Raw genomic sequence first — 13,518 nt, forward strand, 5'->3', positions numbered from 1 at the left:
ACAGTATCTACCCAAAATAACTAGAATCTCAACTAAAAATGTATAAAACTATAGGTCGTGAGGTAGCTATTAGTATTTTTTAACCATATCTTGTAACTAATGAATAAAAGTTAATTGGTTCATATGCAGAAGTAAATTGCTGAAAAGATGAAAAATAGAAAAAATAGAATAAAAGATGATAAACAGAAAAAAAACACATTGTTTAATATGTAATTTAAGAACTGTCTTATTTACTGGTATATGAGGGAAGAAGACTGGATATGTTTTCATACAAATAAACACAGGTATAGAAATGAAACAGGAGTTTGGTGTTACCACATAACTTAAACTCCTCCGGGCAGTGGTCAACTAAGAAGAAACAGAGACAGTCACAACAAAATGATGAACTAGCTGACGGAGCTATTATTCATGGCAGGTATGTAAGCAGTCAGGGCAGCAATGTTGGTGGCCTCTCCCCATCAAGTAGCTTTGCCAGGACAGACTGGATGCCTGGAACCAGGCAAGGCACAAAAACAATAAAACCTGGAGCCAGCTAAGGGCAGATTCAATACAAGCCATCTCCAATATTAAATATTACCAGAAATTTCCATTGAAGAATGTTTTCCCTTGGATTTGGCATATACTGGGTTTCCAGGATGTTGACCAACACATATTTTTACTTATCTTACTATGCACAGCAACATGCCTGAAACACCAATCTAGAAATTCCCAGTACCTTGCAGAACAAAAGTAATTTTAACGTGAGGTGGCAAACATTTCTGTGGATAGGTATGACCGCCATGTCGTTACATGAACAGATGGTCAAAGTAAGTCCATTTCACTGACATTGTATTATGTGGGTCTTTTTTTATCCCTGAACAACCAAATGAAACAAAAGCACAACACAGGAGAGGTCACTCTGCCTTCCCTCATTTGTCAGTTTTATCTCTGAAATACGAAAATAAAAAACCAACACGGGCTACAATCCTTCATAGTATTATTTCCAGGCAACATTTAATAGAACATTCAAGCATTCATATTCAAATATCATCCTGGTATTTTTGAAAATGGAAAACTACATGGTGTAAGTTTTGTCTTTCAACTCCCTGGTCTCTATGGTAAAAGGAGAAAAATAAAAGAGTCATTTCCCTCATTCTTCAAATTTTTGAGATAACCAACATTTTACAAGCAAAGAGCAAGTTCCAACACTTTATTTGTCATCAGGCCTTTTAATGAGACCTGATCCATTAGGAAAAAAAAAAAAATCAAATTCCTATCCGAAAATCAACTTCTCTTTGCAAAGCTATACTCTCTGGGTCTACATTCTTCTTACTGAATATTTTTAAATATAAATTCTGAAATGTTCATTACCAAACAAATTAATAGTCTGACAGATAACCAATCACCAAGTATTACATTTTACACCAAGAGGTCTCTTAAAACACACACACACACACACATCGGATCATCAGTATGGTAACTTCATTTCTATAAACCAACCCCAAATATACTTTACATTGATTTTAGGAAATAAAAATTAATATTATGTGGCAAAGGAGTAAAAATTCAGGATATATTCCTATCTATACTAGCTAGAAATAAAAACAACTGCAGGAAATTTCTAAAAAATTATCATGCTAAAATGCATCTACACAGACGGCTGTGAAAACTTAGGTGCGAGGAGAATTCTAGTTACCTCCCCTCAGAAAGGGCTGATGCAGTGTGAGGTTTACAAGTACATCTTTAGTACTTCTGTAACTTAAAATACTGCCGACTATTAATTTTTCATCAAGTTGTCATTTTCTCTGACATTTGGTTTTTAATAATCAAGGCATTTATCATTAATTTGTAGAAAATATCATAATTAAGTCAAATAAAATAAAACCCTTAAAAGGTTAAAATTAGAAAGCAGGTGAATTAGAACGTTGACATCACCCTGTTGACATACAGGAGCTTTTCGAAAGTATGGGAATCAAGTTTTTACAGTGAGTTTGGTGCTTCAATCTTGAGGTTGGCTTCTTTCTAAAAAATGTGATGAAGATTTGATTTTAAGCTCTCTGACAGTTTTGACATTCAGGTGAAAAGTACTGCTGCTGCATTTCAAACAATCTGCATATCCCATTGCTAAACAGAATGTTTGAGGTGTGCACTGGTGTAAAGAAATTAAAAACAAGCTATCACACGCGCTTAAGTGTAGGTATTCACAAAACTGATGGTTGGATGGCACCACACCATCCCCCTCCAATGTAATCTGTGATTACTCTTCTATAATAAATTACCCCACCATGTTATTCTCTCTGGAAGATCTAACCATGCATGTAAGAAGCAAAGGAATGACAGCCCCCTCTGGTCTAAGGAACCCTCTTCAATCCCTGCGAACTCTTTGGACACAATGCAGGAACACAAGTCTATTGTAACCTTCCTGCCTGAAATTCTGTACTTCCATAGCCATTAAATTTCATCGGAACGGTTTCATTGTCCCCAACAAATGCAGCTTTCTTTTTTTATAGTTTATTATAAAGCTCTTCCCAACAAGGAATAAGTACTGACTTTTTGGCTCTTGGCTAGTTTGTCTAGCTAAGAAAAGGGCCAGGGATAAAATTGGAGGAGTTCCAAATTCATTTTTTTTAAAAAAAAAAAAAAAAAAAAGACATAACATATAGAAAGAAGAGAAAACCCCAAACCCGCTGCCGTCGAGTCTATTCCGACTCATGCTGACCCTACAGGACAGAGTAGAACTGTACCATAGAGTTTCCAAGGAGTGCCTGGAGAATTGGAACAGCCGAGCTTTTGATTATCAGCCGTAGCTCTTAACCCTACACCACCAGTCTTTCCACAAAAGAAGAAGGGGTATAGAAATACCAAACCAGGCTGAGATAGTCTGTGATGACATAAGTGTACTTTTTTTTTTTTAATTGTGCTTTAAAATTTACAGCTTGAGTTAATTTCTCATCCAAAAATTTATACACATATTGTTTTGTGACACTGGTTCCAATCCCCACAACGTGGCAGCACGTTCCTCCTTTCCACCCCAGTTTCCCTGTGTCCATTCATCCAGTGTCCATTCATCCCTGCCCACCTTCTCGTCTAGCTTTTGGGGAGGAGTTACCCATTTGGTGTCGTACTGATTTATAATTTTAGATTATTTGTAGGTAGGCATAGAAAAAGAAATTTAACGTGTTAAAAGGTAACAAACGAATGTCCTGAGGTAATGAATCCAAGGCCTTAAATATTATGACACACTTTGAGGAGATACTACCCATTCAAGAAAACATCGCTGGACATTACCTTTCAGTCTTCAGGGTCTCAAGGGGAAATTCTTAACACTTCTTTTGTGTTTCTGTAAAAAAAAAAAAAAAACTTAGAAATCTGCTAAGGAGTCAATTTGTATTTCTCTAATACCTTTATGACCAACCCTGGTCATAATCATTAATACAAACTCAGCTAATTATGTCAACTAATATCTATAGTTTTAAAAAGAAAAAAAGAAGTCAAATACAGTCAGATGTATACTGGCAAGACAAGTACTCAAGACAAGCACTCAACAAGTACTCAATGGGGTATTTATTACAGTAGTACTCAAACTTTTCTTAATTAACAATAATAAAGTTATTTGTATTTGTGTAATTTAAAGAATTAATCTCAAATAGTTTTTATCCCATTTATTGATTTATTCTCCTGTAACAAAGATTTCGCAAAGATGTACTATGTGTAATGTAATGGTATGCACTGGTGAATTAGAAATTATACAAAGATAAGACACAAGTCCTACCCTAAAAATAACTTACGATTTGCAGGTGGGATTGGGGAGATTTGTACAAACACATAAACCAAAGAGAAGTACTAAGAAAGCAGAGGAAAACATGTTCAGTATAGCATGAGCAGGGCTAAAACCCCCATGCATTGGCATTAGAATAGCGTGAGCAGGGCTATAACCCCCATTCGTTGGCATTAGAACATGGCTTTAATTCCCATTTTACCAGCATGGCTAAGTAGGGGAAAAAAAAAAAAAAAAAAAACAGTTGCCATCCAGTCAATTTCGACTCACAGTGACCCTACAGGACAAAGTAGAACTGCTCCATAGGTTTCCAAGGAGTGGCTGGTGGATTTGAGCTGCCAACCTTTTGGTTAGCAGCAGTAGCTAAAATGCACGAGAAAGCTGGACAATAAAAAAAAAAAAAAAAGACAGAAGAATTGATGCATTTGAACTGTAGTGTTGGCAACGATGTTGAATACACAATGGACTGCCAGAAGGACAAACAAATCTGTATAAGAAAAAACACAACCAAATGCTCCTGAGAAGCATGAGTGACAAGATTTTCTCCTACTTCCTCTGGACACATCAATAGGAAAAACCAGTCACTAGGCAAAGACGTCACGTTTGGTAAAGTAGAGGGTCAGCAAAAATGAGGGAAACCCTCAGTAAGATGGACTAACACAGTAGCTGTAGCAATATGCTCAAACATATCAAAGACCCTGGAGATGGCTCAGGACCAGACATTTCCCTCTGGCATACATAAGGTTATCACGAGTAGGAGCTTACTGGAAGGGAACTAACAACAACCACCACGTACGCTTGAAAGCAGGGATGCCAACAAATGAATGAGTCGCTTTTATAATCCTGTGTATCCAAACGCATTTGAGAGTATAGGATCCAAGCCGTGTCTGGGTGCAGTAGAGCAGACAGGAGGCTGAGCAGCCTTGAAAGTGCCTTTAAAGCCAATCTGATGAGTTGTAATATAAAAATAATTAAGTAGAAATGACTCTCATATTAAGAACTGAGGTTGATATTGTATGTCCTTGGAAAGAGATCTTTCTGAATTTGCTAGGAAATCTCAATGATGACCTCGATGTCATATTCACTAATAATCCCCCCAGAGAATGAGCCATTCAAAGTCTCAAAAGCAGTGTTACTCACCGAAGTGCATTCATAAACATAACATGACCCTATAAATGGGTACATCTACAGTAAAAGATCCATTGAAAAAAAGGACCTGATGATTATAATTGATGGGTTTTTTTTTTTTAAGATGAATCAACAAGGCTGCATTTGCAGAGGGAAAACAAGGAATCAAACAACAAACCCAACATTAAAGTAAAACAGCCCTGAGATAAGGCTGAACTAATAGATAAACGGGGTTCAGAAAAGGAAGGACAGTCTTGCCCTACTTGTGACTACCACTCACTGTGCAACACCAAGCTTGAGGAAGACACTGAAGATTAGCATCTGTTTGGAAGAGCTAGAGAAGAACCATTAACAGTGGATTAACAGAAGACATTTAAGAATGGAAAAGGGAACATTTTCAAATGGTTCGGGGGGTGAGGTGGGGAAAGACATTTTTGATAAAATTAATGTGGTCTTTTTTTTACATGATATATTATAAAAGTAATATTTATTTATTTATTGTCGGTCTCTACTAGAACGTAAGTGCCATGAGGATAGGCACTTCATCTTCTCCACTGTGTTCCCACTTCCATCAACAGTGCCTGACCCATACTAGGAGGTCAATGAATATTTATGGGGTGAAATAACTCACTGTCTGACTAACCTATGGAACAGGCACTAAGTCTACATCTATTTACAGATAAATAAATTGAGGCTTTAAGAAGTTAACTTATGTATTCAATTAAACTTTGACCTTCTGCACCTCCAATTTCCTACAACTCATGGTTCATCCTTCCATTCCATATTCATTCTATTAGGGGAAACAACTATAAGCAAATAAATTATTAGCCTTGTGATGTCATATTATTAGTAGTACGAGGACAAACAAAACAAGATGAAGGCACTGGGAGTCACAGGGACCAATATTTCTGTTAGGTTCTCACCTATCAGAGGACCTTCTCAGAGGAGATGACAGTAAGAATAGAACTGAACGAAGTGAGGGAGTCAATAAAATATCCATGGACTATATGGGTTGTTGGGAGGATTAAATGAGATAACACATGTAATCCTGTTTAGTACAATGACTAAAAAAAAAAAAAACATTGCTGTTGAGTAGATTCTGACTCATAGTGACCCTACAGGACAAGTACAATGACTAGCACACGTCAAACCTGCAGCCAAGAACTATTATTTTATTACTAATATTTTTGTAAATTATGGATTCCCTCACTAGATTATAAATTTGCCAAAAGCGTTTATTTTTATCTTCCCTACGGCTCCCTACATAGTGACTAACTAAAGAGCTCAATAAACATTTACAGGACAGAAACTAGGAAAACGTAATCATCGGCTCATTAATTAGAAGAAGTAAACAGGCTATATGAGTATAAAAAAGTCACGATATTTCATGTGCCAGAGTCAATGTAGCTCTGTTAAATCAATGTCACATAATAAATAATCTTTTCTGGATTAAAAAAGAAGAAGAAGAAAAAAAAAAAACACATAACATGGCTAGTGCCAAGAAATCATGGATAACAAAAGAATAAGAAAGAATTGGAAAAAAGTGAAGTTATCAATATTAGGCCACTATCTGGGCCATTTACATGCCCTGTCCAACAGATTAATAATTTTTTCTAGCATAAGGACTCTGCTTCCAGCGTATTTGATCCATTTATGTATAGGGTGGTCATGAGTCAGAATCGACTCGATGGCACTGGGTTTGGTTTTTGGTGTTTTATGTATTCCTAATGCAAGCACAGAGCTCAGTATGAAGCAAACATTCAATAAATCTTTGTCAAACTAAACTGAACTAAAATTACCGTTAGTTTAGCAGTTCTGACACTTTAAATTTAGCTCAAACAATTTTTTGACAAATTTACAAAATAAATTTCAACAACAAAAAAAGTGATAAATTCCTGACCTGGGGCAAAAGGATAGGCTTTACCAAAAATTGAAATATAAGTAAAGGCATGATATTGGAATTGGAAGCCACATATAGTTGAAGAGACCACAGGTACTCTATTACAAGGGCTATATTACAGGAAACATTTTCACAAGCCATGTTGAGATAATTGACTAATTTTATGGGGAAAAAGAATTCTTTCATTTTAAGTGGCAAATTCATAAATCTTTATGCTTATATGATATACTTCTGCTTATGTGACTAAAAAGTCTTTCCCACCTTAGAGTTCGGAGCCCTCGTAGCACGAGTGGTTAAGCCTTTGGAGGCTGGCCAAAAGGTTGGCAGTTCGAATCCACCAGCCGCTCCTTGGAAATCCTACGGGGCAGTTCTACTCTGTCCTGTAGGGTCACTCTGAGTCAGAATTGACTCAATGGCAACGCATCACCTTGGAGCTCAGAAAATTATATATTTATGTTTCCTTAGAGGTCTTTTATTGTTTTATTTCTTACATTCAGGCATATAAATTTGAAGAAGCAATTCATAATGGAAGAGACACAAACTAAGCTATACATGACATATCTGCCACAGCAATGGAAGAAATGCGAATTAAATTGACCTAAATATTCTTGTAGCCCTGGTAGTGAAGTGGTTGAGTTCAGGCTGCTAACCTAAAGGTCCGCAGTTTGAATCCACCAGCTGCTCCCTGGAAACCCTATGGGGCAGCTCTATTCTGTCTTGTAGAGTTGCTATGAGTTGAAATCGACTTTGCGGCACACAACAACAAATATTCCGTTAATAGTGAATTGGTTAAACAAACTATTGGTTGTTGTTGTTGGTTGTCTTCAAGTCGATTCTGACTCATGGTGACCCATGTGTGCAGAATAGAACTCAAGCACAAGATTTTCAAGGCTGTTATCTTTTGGAAGCAGATAGCCAGGCCTGTCTTCCAAGGCACATTTGGGTGCGTTCAAATGGCCAAACTTTCAGCTAGTAGTCAAGCGCTTAACCATTTCTGTCACAGAGGGACTCCATTAAACACTTCCAGGGAGAATTTACAATACATTATTAAGTTTAAAAAGCAGGCTGTAAAATGTTCATAATAATAAAAAAAATGATAGCAATTTTTAATCATTTGTGTGTATGTAATATATACACATATAGGCTGCACAATTTTTGCGTGTATGCATATATAAATGTAGATATGTCTTAGGAAAAGCACATATGTCACTATTAAGGACCTATACTAATTCATTTCTAGTACTTATCTCAGGTGTTAAGATTATGGCAGATTTTTTTTTCTTTGAATTTTTCCCCCAAGTTTTCTAAAATAAGCACAAATTACATTCTATAAACATAAAATGGGCTAAAAGGAGGTGCCTAGTCTATGTTTCAAGGAGCCCTGGTGGTGCTGTTGTTAAGCATTTGGTTGTTAACTGAAAGGTTGGTGGTTTGAACTCACCAGCCACTCTGAAGGAGAAAGAGGCAGCAGTCTGCATCTATATTTCAGGAAAAAAAAAATTATATACTATATTATTGATTTCCTGAACTGCAAGAAAGTCATTTGAAAATTTCTATCTGTCCCTCTTTTTGATAAAGGCCTTCAGTCAGCTGCTGTTATGGATTGAATTGTGTCCCCCAAAAATGTGTGCCAACTTGGCTAGGCCATTATTCCCAGTATTGTGTAATTGTCCACCATTTTTTCATCTGATGTGATTTTCCTTTGTGTTGCAAATCCTACCTCTATGGTGTTAATGAGATGGGATTAGCAACAGTTATGTTAATAGGAAGGGCTTAATCTACAAGATTAGGTTATGTCTTAAGTCAATCTCTTTTGAGATATAAAAGACAGAGCGAGCAGAGAGCCATGGGGACCTCATACCACCAAGAAGGCAACACCAGGAGCAGTGCACGTCTTTTGGACCCAAGGTTCCTATGCTGAGAAGCTCCTAGACCAGGGGAAGATTGATGACAAGGACCTTCTTCCAGAGCTGACAGAGAAAGCCACCCCGTGGAGCTGGCACCATGAATTTGGATTTCTAGCTTACTAGATTGTGAGAGAATAAATCCGTTTGTTAAAGCCATCCACTTGTGGTATTTCTCTTATAGCAGCACTAAATGACTAAGAAGGTGCACAGATAAGGAAGTTAGAAATGGCAGAAGAAAGGATGAGTGAAAGAGGAAGGAAAAGGAAGAGAACAAAAATTAAAAAAGAAAAAAAAATAGGACTCATAACAAAACAGCAATCGCCTATGATGGTATCTACTAGATTCCTGTTGTTATTTATCGCCATTGAGTCATCTCCAACTGATGGTGACCCCATGTGCACAGAGTGGAACAGCTCCGTAGGGTTTTCACGGCTCTACCCTTTCAGAAGCAGATCAGCAGGCCAGTCTTCAGCGGCGTTCCTGGGTGGGTTCAAACCGCCAACCTCTCAGCTAGATGTTCAGTGTTCAGCCATTTATACCACCAAGGGTCTCCCTTAGCAGCCAAATTTTAACCAACCATATCTTTAAATGTTCAAAGAAAAGCTTAGCCTGGAATTTAGAAAACTTAAGAAACTTGGGTTACATTTATTTAGTAAGCAGAGTGTTACAAGACAGAGCAGAAAATATATATGCACCCATTTCAGTGATAGGAATACTAGAGAGAAACAAAGAAAACATGCCATCTGAACAGGTGACGCTACCTCCAAATCAGTTTTGGGAATAGGGGAGTAGAAATTTCAAATGAATAAAAATTAAAAATAAGCAAATGACTATTTCGATCAATGACAAAATCATGCTTTCATTCCCAAATGAAAAATTATTTTAAATCCATAGTGCTAAATATACCATTCAGAGGCCACCTGCAGCATGACTGTGAATTCTTATAGCTACTCACTTCAACTGGCTTATCTTAGATGGAACTTTCCTCATTTTAGTACCAAAAACCCAAACCAAACACATGGCCGTCGAGTCGATTCTGACTCATAGTGACCCTACAGGACAGAGTAGAATCGCCCCGTAGAACTTCCAAGGAGCCAAACTGCTGACCTTTTGGTTAGCAGCCTTAGCACTTAACCACTACGTCACCAGGGTTTTCCACTTTAGTACAGATGAATGGCAACTGCCAAAGGCCATACTCTATCAAGTATTATAAAGCAAGATTCTTCTTCACTAAATTAAAATTTAAATATAAGCTTGGTTACATCCTATTAGAAAATAGTAAATAAAAGACAATCCTCAAAGAATACCAGAAAGAATCTGCACATTTACAGGTTAGAGAAAAATTCCCTCTAAAACTAAAAAAATCTAATTCTAGCCCAGCCATAGTGGTGCTTTGTAAGGTAGAGGTGCTCACTCTGGCTTGGGAATATTATAAAGTTTTAGAAACATCAAAGAAATATGATGCGTTCTATAGTAGACTTCTCCAAGAATCCTTCATAATAGTGGCCTGGCTAACCTCTATTCTAAAGCCATGTAAAATTAAATTAAATTCCCTGAGCCCAGAGCTCTAGGGCAACAATGAAAAGCCATTCGCTTGATTTAGTTACACTTGCTGTTAGGTATTCCACTTTCTTTCCAAACAGAGGGGAAAAGTTCAGAAAGATTATTGCACTAAAGACTGCTTTTAGCCCTAAATTCCAATCAACTTACTGTTTTCTATTTTCCTCACTTCCCGCTTTAAAAGTAGCCAAAGCCCTTCCCTTTATTATATGCAGTTTCACTGTTTATCTTCATTTCCCAATAGCAGGATGCCTTAAATAAATCCCTAAAAACCAGCAAATAAATACATTAAAACTCTGTGACTATAAAAAAAGTACACAGTCTAACCTGCTTAATTATTAACAGGTAAACAGAATGTATTTCTAAATTATTTACTGAATCTCCTTCCATTAGAAATTCTGAAGTTTTTGAGCTGGGAATGTGTCCCTCTTTTAAGGATCCATAAAGTAATTATTTTACAATAGTCTCTGAAGCCACTTTAACAAAAGCAATTAAAAAGCACCAAAGTAAACGTGGATACATTTACACAATGCACAAGAAACAGAACACATTTTTAAAATTCAGGAGTCAGTAAAATTCCTTTCCTCTCACCTTTCCCTTGTCCTCTTTCAAATAACATATTCTGCAATACATTTGGACAGAATGAATAGAAATATTCTGCACTAAATTATATTAATGAGATCGATAAATAAGGTTTTGAAGCAAGAATTTAGGCAGTACTTACTCCTAAGCATACCATAGAAAATACACAATTACAAAACTATAGAAAATGTCAGGAACTCTGAAATTAGAAGAACGAACGAACAGTAGAAAAACACCACCAGTTTCTCTGGATGAAACATCAGCTCGATTACTGTTTGACAGGAACAAACAGTGATTACATGGAATACTGGTTCATTCAATATTCTGGTTAGCTAAGTGTTCACCCGGAAGGAAAAATTTTTTCTTTCCATATTTTTTACTAAAAATCTAAGATATACTAGCAGATTTTAGCTTAGCTTTGTTAAGTATGATAAACATAGTTTTATCTTTCATTAAAGCTGAAAAGTGTGTATCACCTTAGAGGAGGGCTCTTCATCTTTTGGGGGTCACGGGCCCCTCTAAGAATACAACAACCAGAGATCTTTTTCTCTATAAGAATGTATACGCCTACAAAATTTTATATAAAATTCTGGGGGGTCCAGGCCCCCTAGATCCCTTGCCCTCTCAGTTTACATAATTCCAAATACTCCAGAGGGGAAACTACACTGACTAAACAGGGACCCCAGGGCATAACAAGGATGTTTGAAGTTGCTTTTTGAAGACACCCCTAATGCGCTATTTTCTTACAATTTGTCTCCTTTTTTTCCTAAAAGAGGCGTGTGAAAACAATTCTGGTTAATTTAGTGTTGGCTAAAGGTTAAATATGCCTCCTTTTAGGACCACTGCATTACCAGAGCTTTGAGTTAAAAAACAAAAAGAACAGTGCTGCTTTCAAATCATTCTACAGTCCAGAAGTGTCAACAATTTTCTTCTTATATTTTTGTAACTCTCAGAGGAGGCAGGGTCAGAGAAAAAGCTACTTAATTTTAACCTTTAATTCTAAAGATCAACGGATAATAACAAACACTATGTCAGCATTCCTTATGTTCAGATTCTGTCCTAAGTGTTTCTCACCCTCATAAAAACTTATTTCATCCTCATAAAAACTCTAAGAGGTAGGTACTGTTATCATCCCCAGCTTATTGAGGCGTAAACTGAAGCACAGAGAGATCAAATAATTTGCCCAAAGTCACCTTGCTACTGAATGCCAGAAGCAGGATTCGCAGCCAGGCAGTCTGGCTGCAGGGTCAGTACTCCAACACGCTATCCTATAGTGTCACAGCCAATCTTTCATGAGCTCATGGGTTTCTTGCATAATTTTTTATTTAACACAAGTCCACCCATTCACTACCATGCAAAAAATATTCTCACTGTTTTTCCCAGTCAAATTCGTTTGGAGAATTGTTCACAAGTTACAGACAAAACTGGCATCACCCTTGTGCAGCTGGCAGTTATATTCTGTTGCAAATTGCCCAGACTCAAATGCCCCAGATGGAAAAAATAAGACACCACTAGTTCAGTAAACATGAAACCCTGCAATAAAAACTGACCCTTCATTTCCTTTCTGGAAATACTTCTGATGGGATAGAAAATTGAATGATTATACATTCAAAGGACCAACCAAAATGACATTAGAAATGGGCCATGTTATCATAAATGTTGTTGTTGCTGGGTGCCTTTGAGTTGATTCTGATTCATAGCGACCCTACATACAACAAAACAAAACACTGCCCGGTCCTGTACCATCTTCACAATCGTTGCTACCCGTGCTCCCACTGTTGCAGGCACTGTGTCAATCCATCTCACTGAGGGTCTTCCTCTCTTTCACTGACCCTCTGGGTCTTCCTCTCTTTCACTGACCCTCTACTTTACCAAGCATGATGTCCTTATCCAGGGAATGACCCTTCCTGATAACATGTCCAAAGTACTTGAGACAAAGTCTTGCCATTCTTGCTTCTAAGGAACATTCTGTCTATATTTCTTCCAAGACCGGCTTGTTTGTTTTACTGGCAGTCCACGGTATATCCAATATTCTTTGCCAGTACCATAATTCAAAGGCACCAATTCTTCTTTGGTCTTCCTTATTCATTGTCCAGCTTTCACATGCATATACAAGGCAACTGAAATACCATGGCTTTGGTCAGGTGCTCCTTAGTCTTCAAGGTAACATCTTTGCTTTTTAACACTTTAACGAGGTCTTTAGCAGCAGATTTGCCTAATGCAATACTTCATTTGATTTCCTGACTGCTGCCTGTACGGGTGTTGATTGTGGACCTAAGTGAAATGAAATCCTGGACAACTTCAATCGTTCCTTCATTTATCATGATGTTACTTACTGGTCCAGTTGTGAGGATTTTTGCTTTCTCTATGTTGAGGTGTAATCCATACTGAAGGCTGTGGTCTTTGATCTTCATCAGTAAGTGCTTCAAGTCTTCTTTGCTTTCAGGAAGCAAGGTTGGAGCCAAAAAGCGGGATTGTCTCTTATTCTTAATTCATCTGAACAGACTATATAATTTTTACTCTAGTCTTTCATGGTTTCTATGCAATAAAATATTAAAGTAAAATCCATATTTAGTGAGGGCAGGCAAGTTGTTTCAGTGGCCAAAGCTGCAGCAATGTGAACATTTTCTTGGCATATCCTTCTCCCAGACAGATTGAGTGCTCCAAGAGATAACAACCAATTT

This window comes from Elephas maximus, chromosome 1 (genome assembly GCF_024166365.1).
Source record: "Elephas maximus indicus isolate mEleMax1 chromosome 1, mEleMax1 primary haplotype, whole genome shotgun sequence".
Taxonomy (NCBI): domain Eukaryota; kingdom Metazoa; phylum Chordata; class Mammalia; order Proboscidea; family Elephantidae; genus Elephas; species Elephas maximus.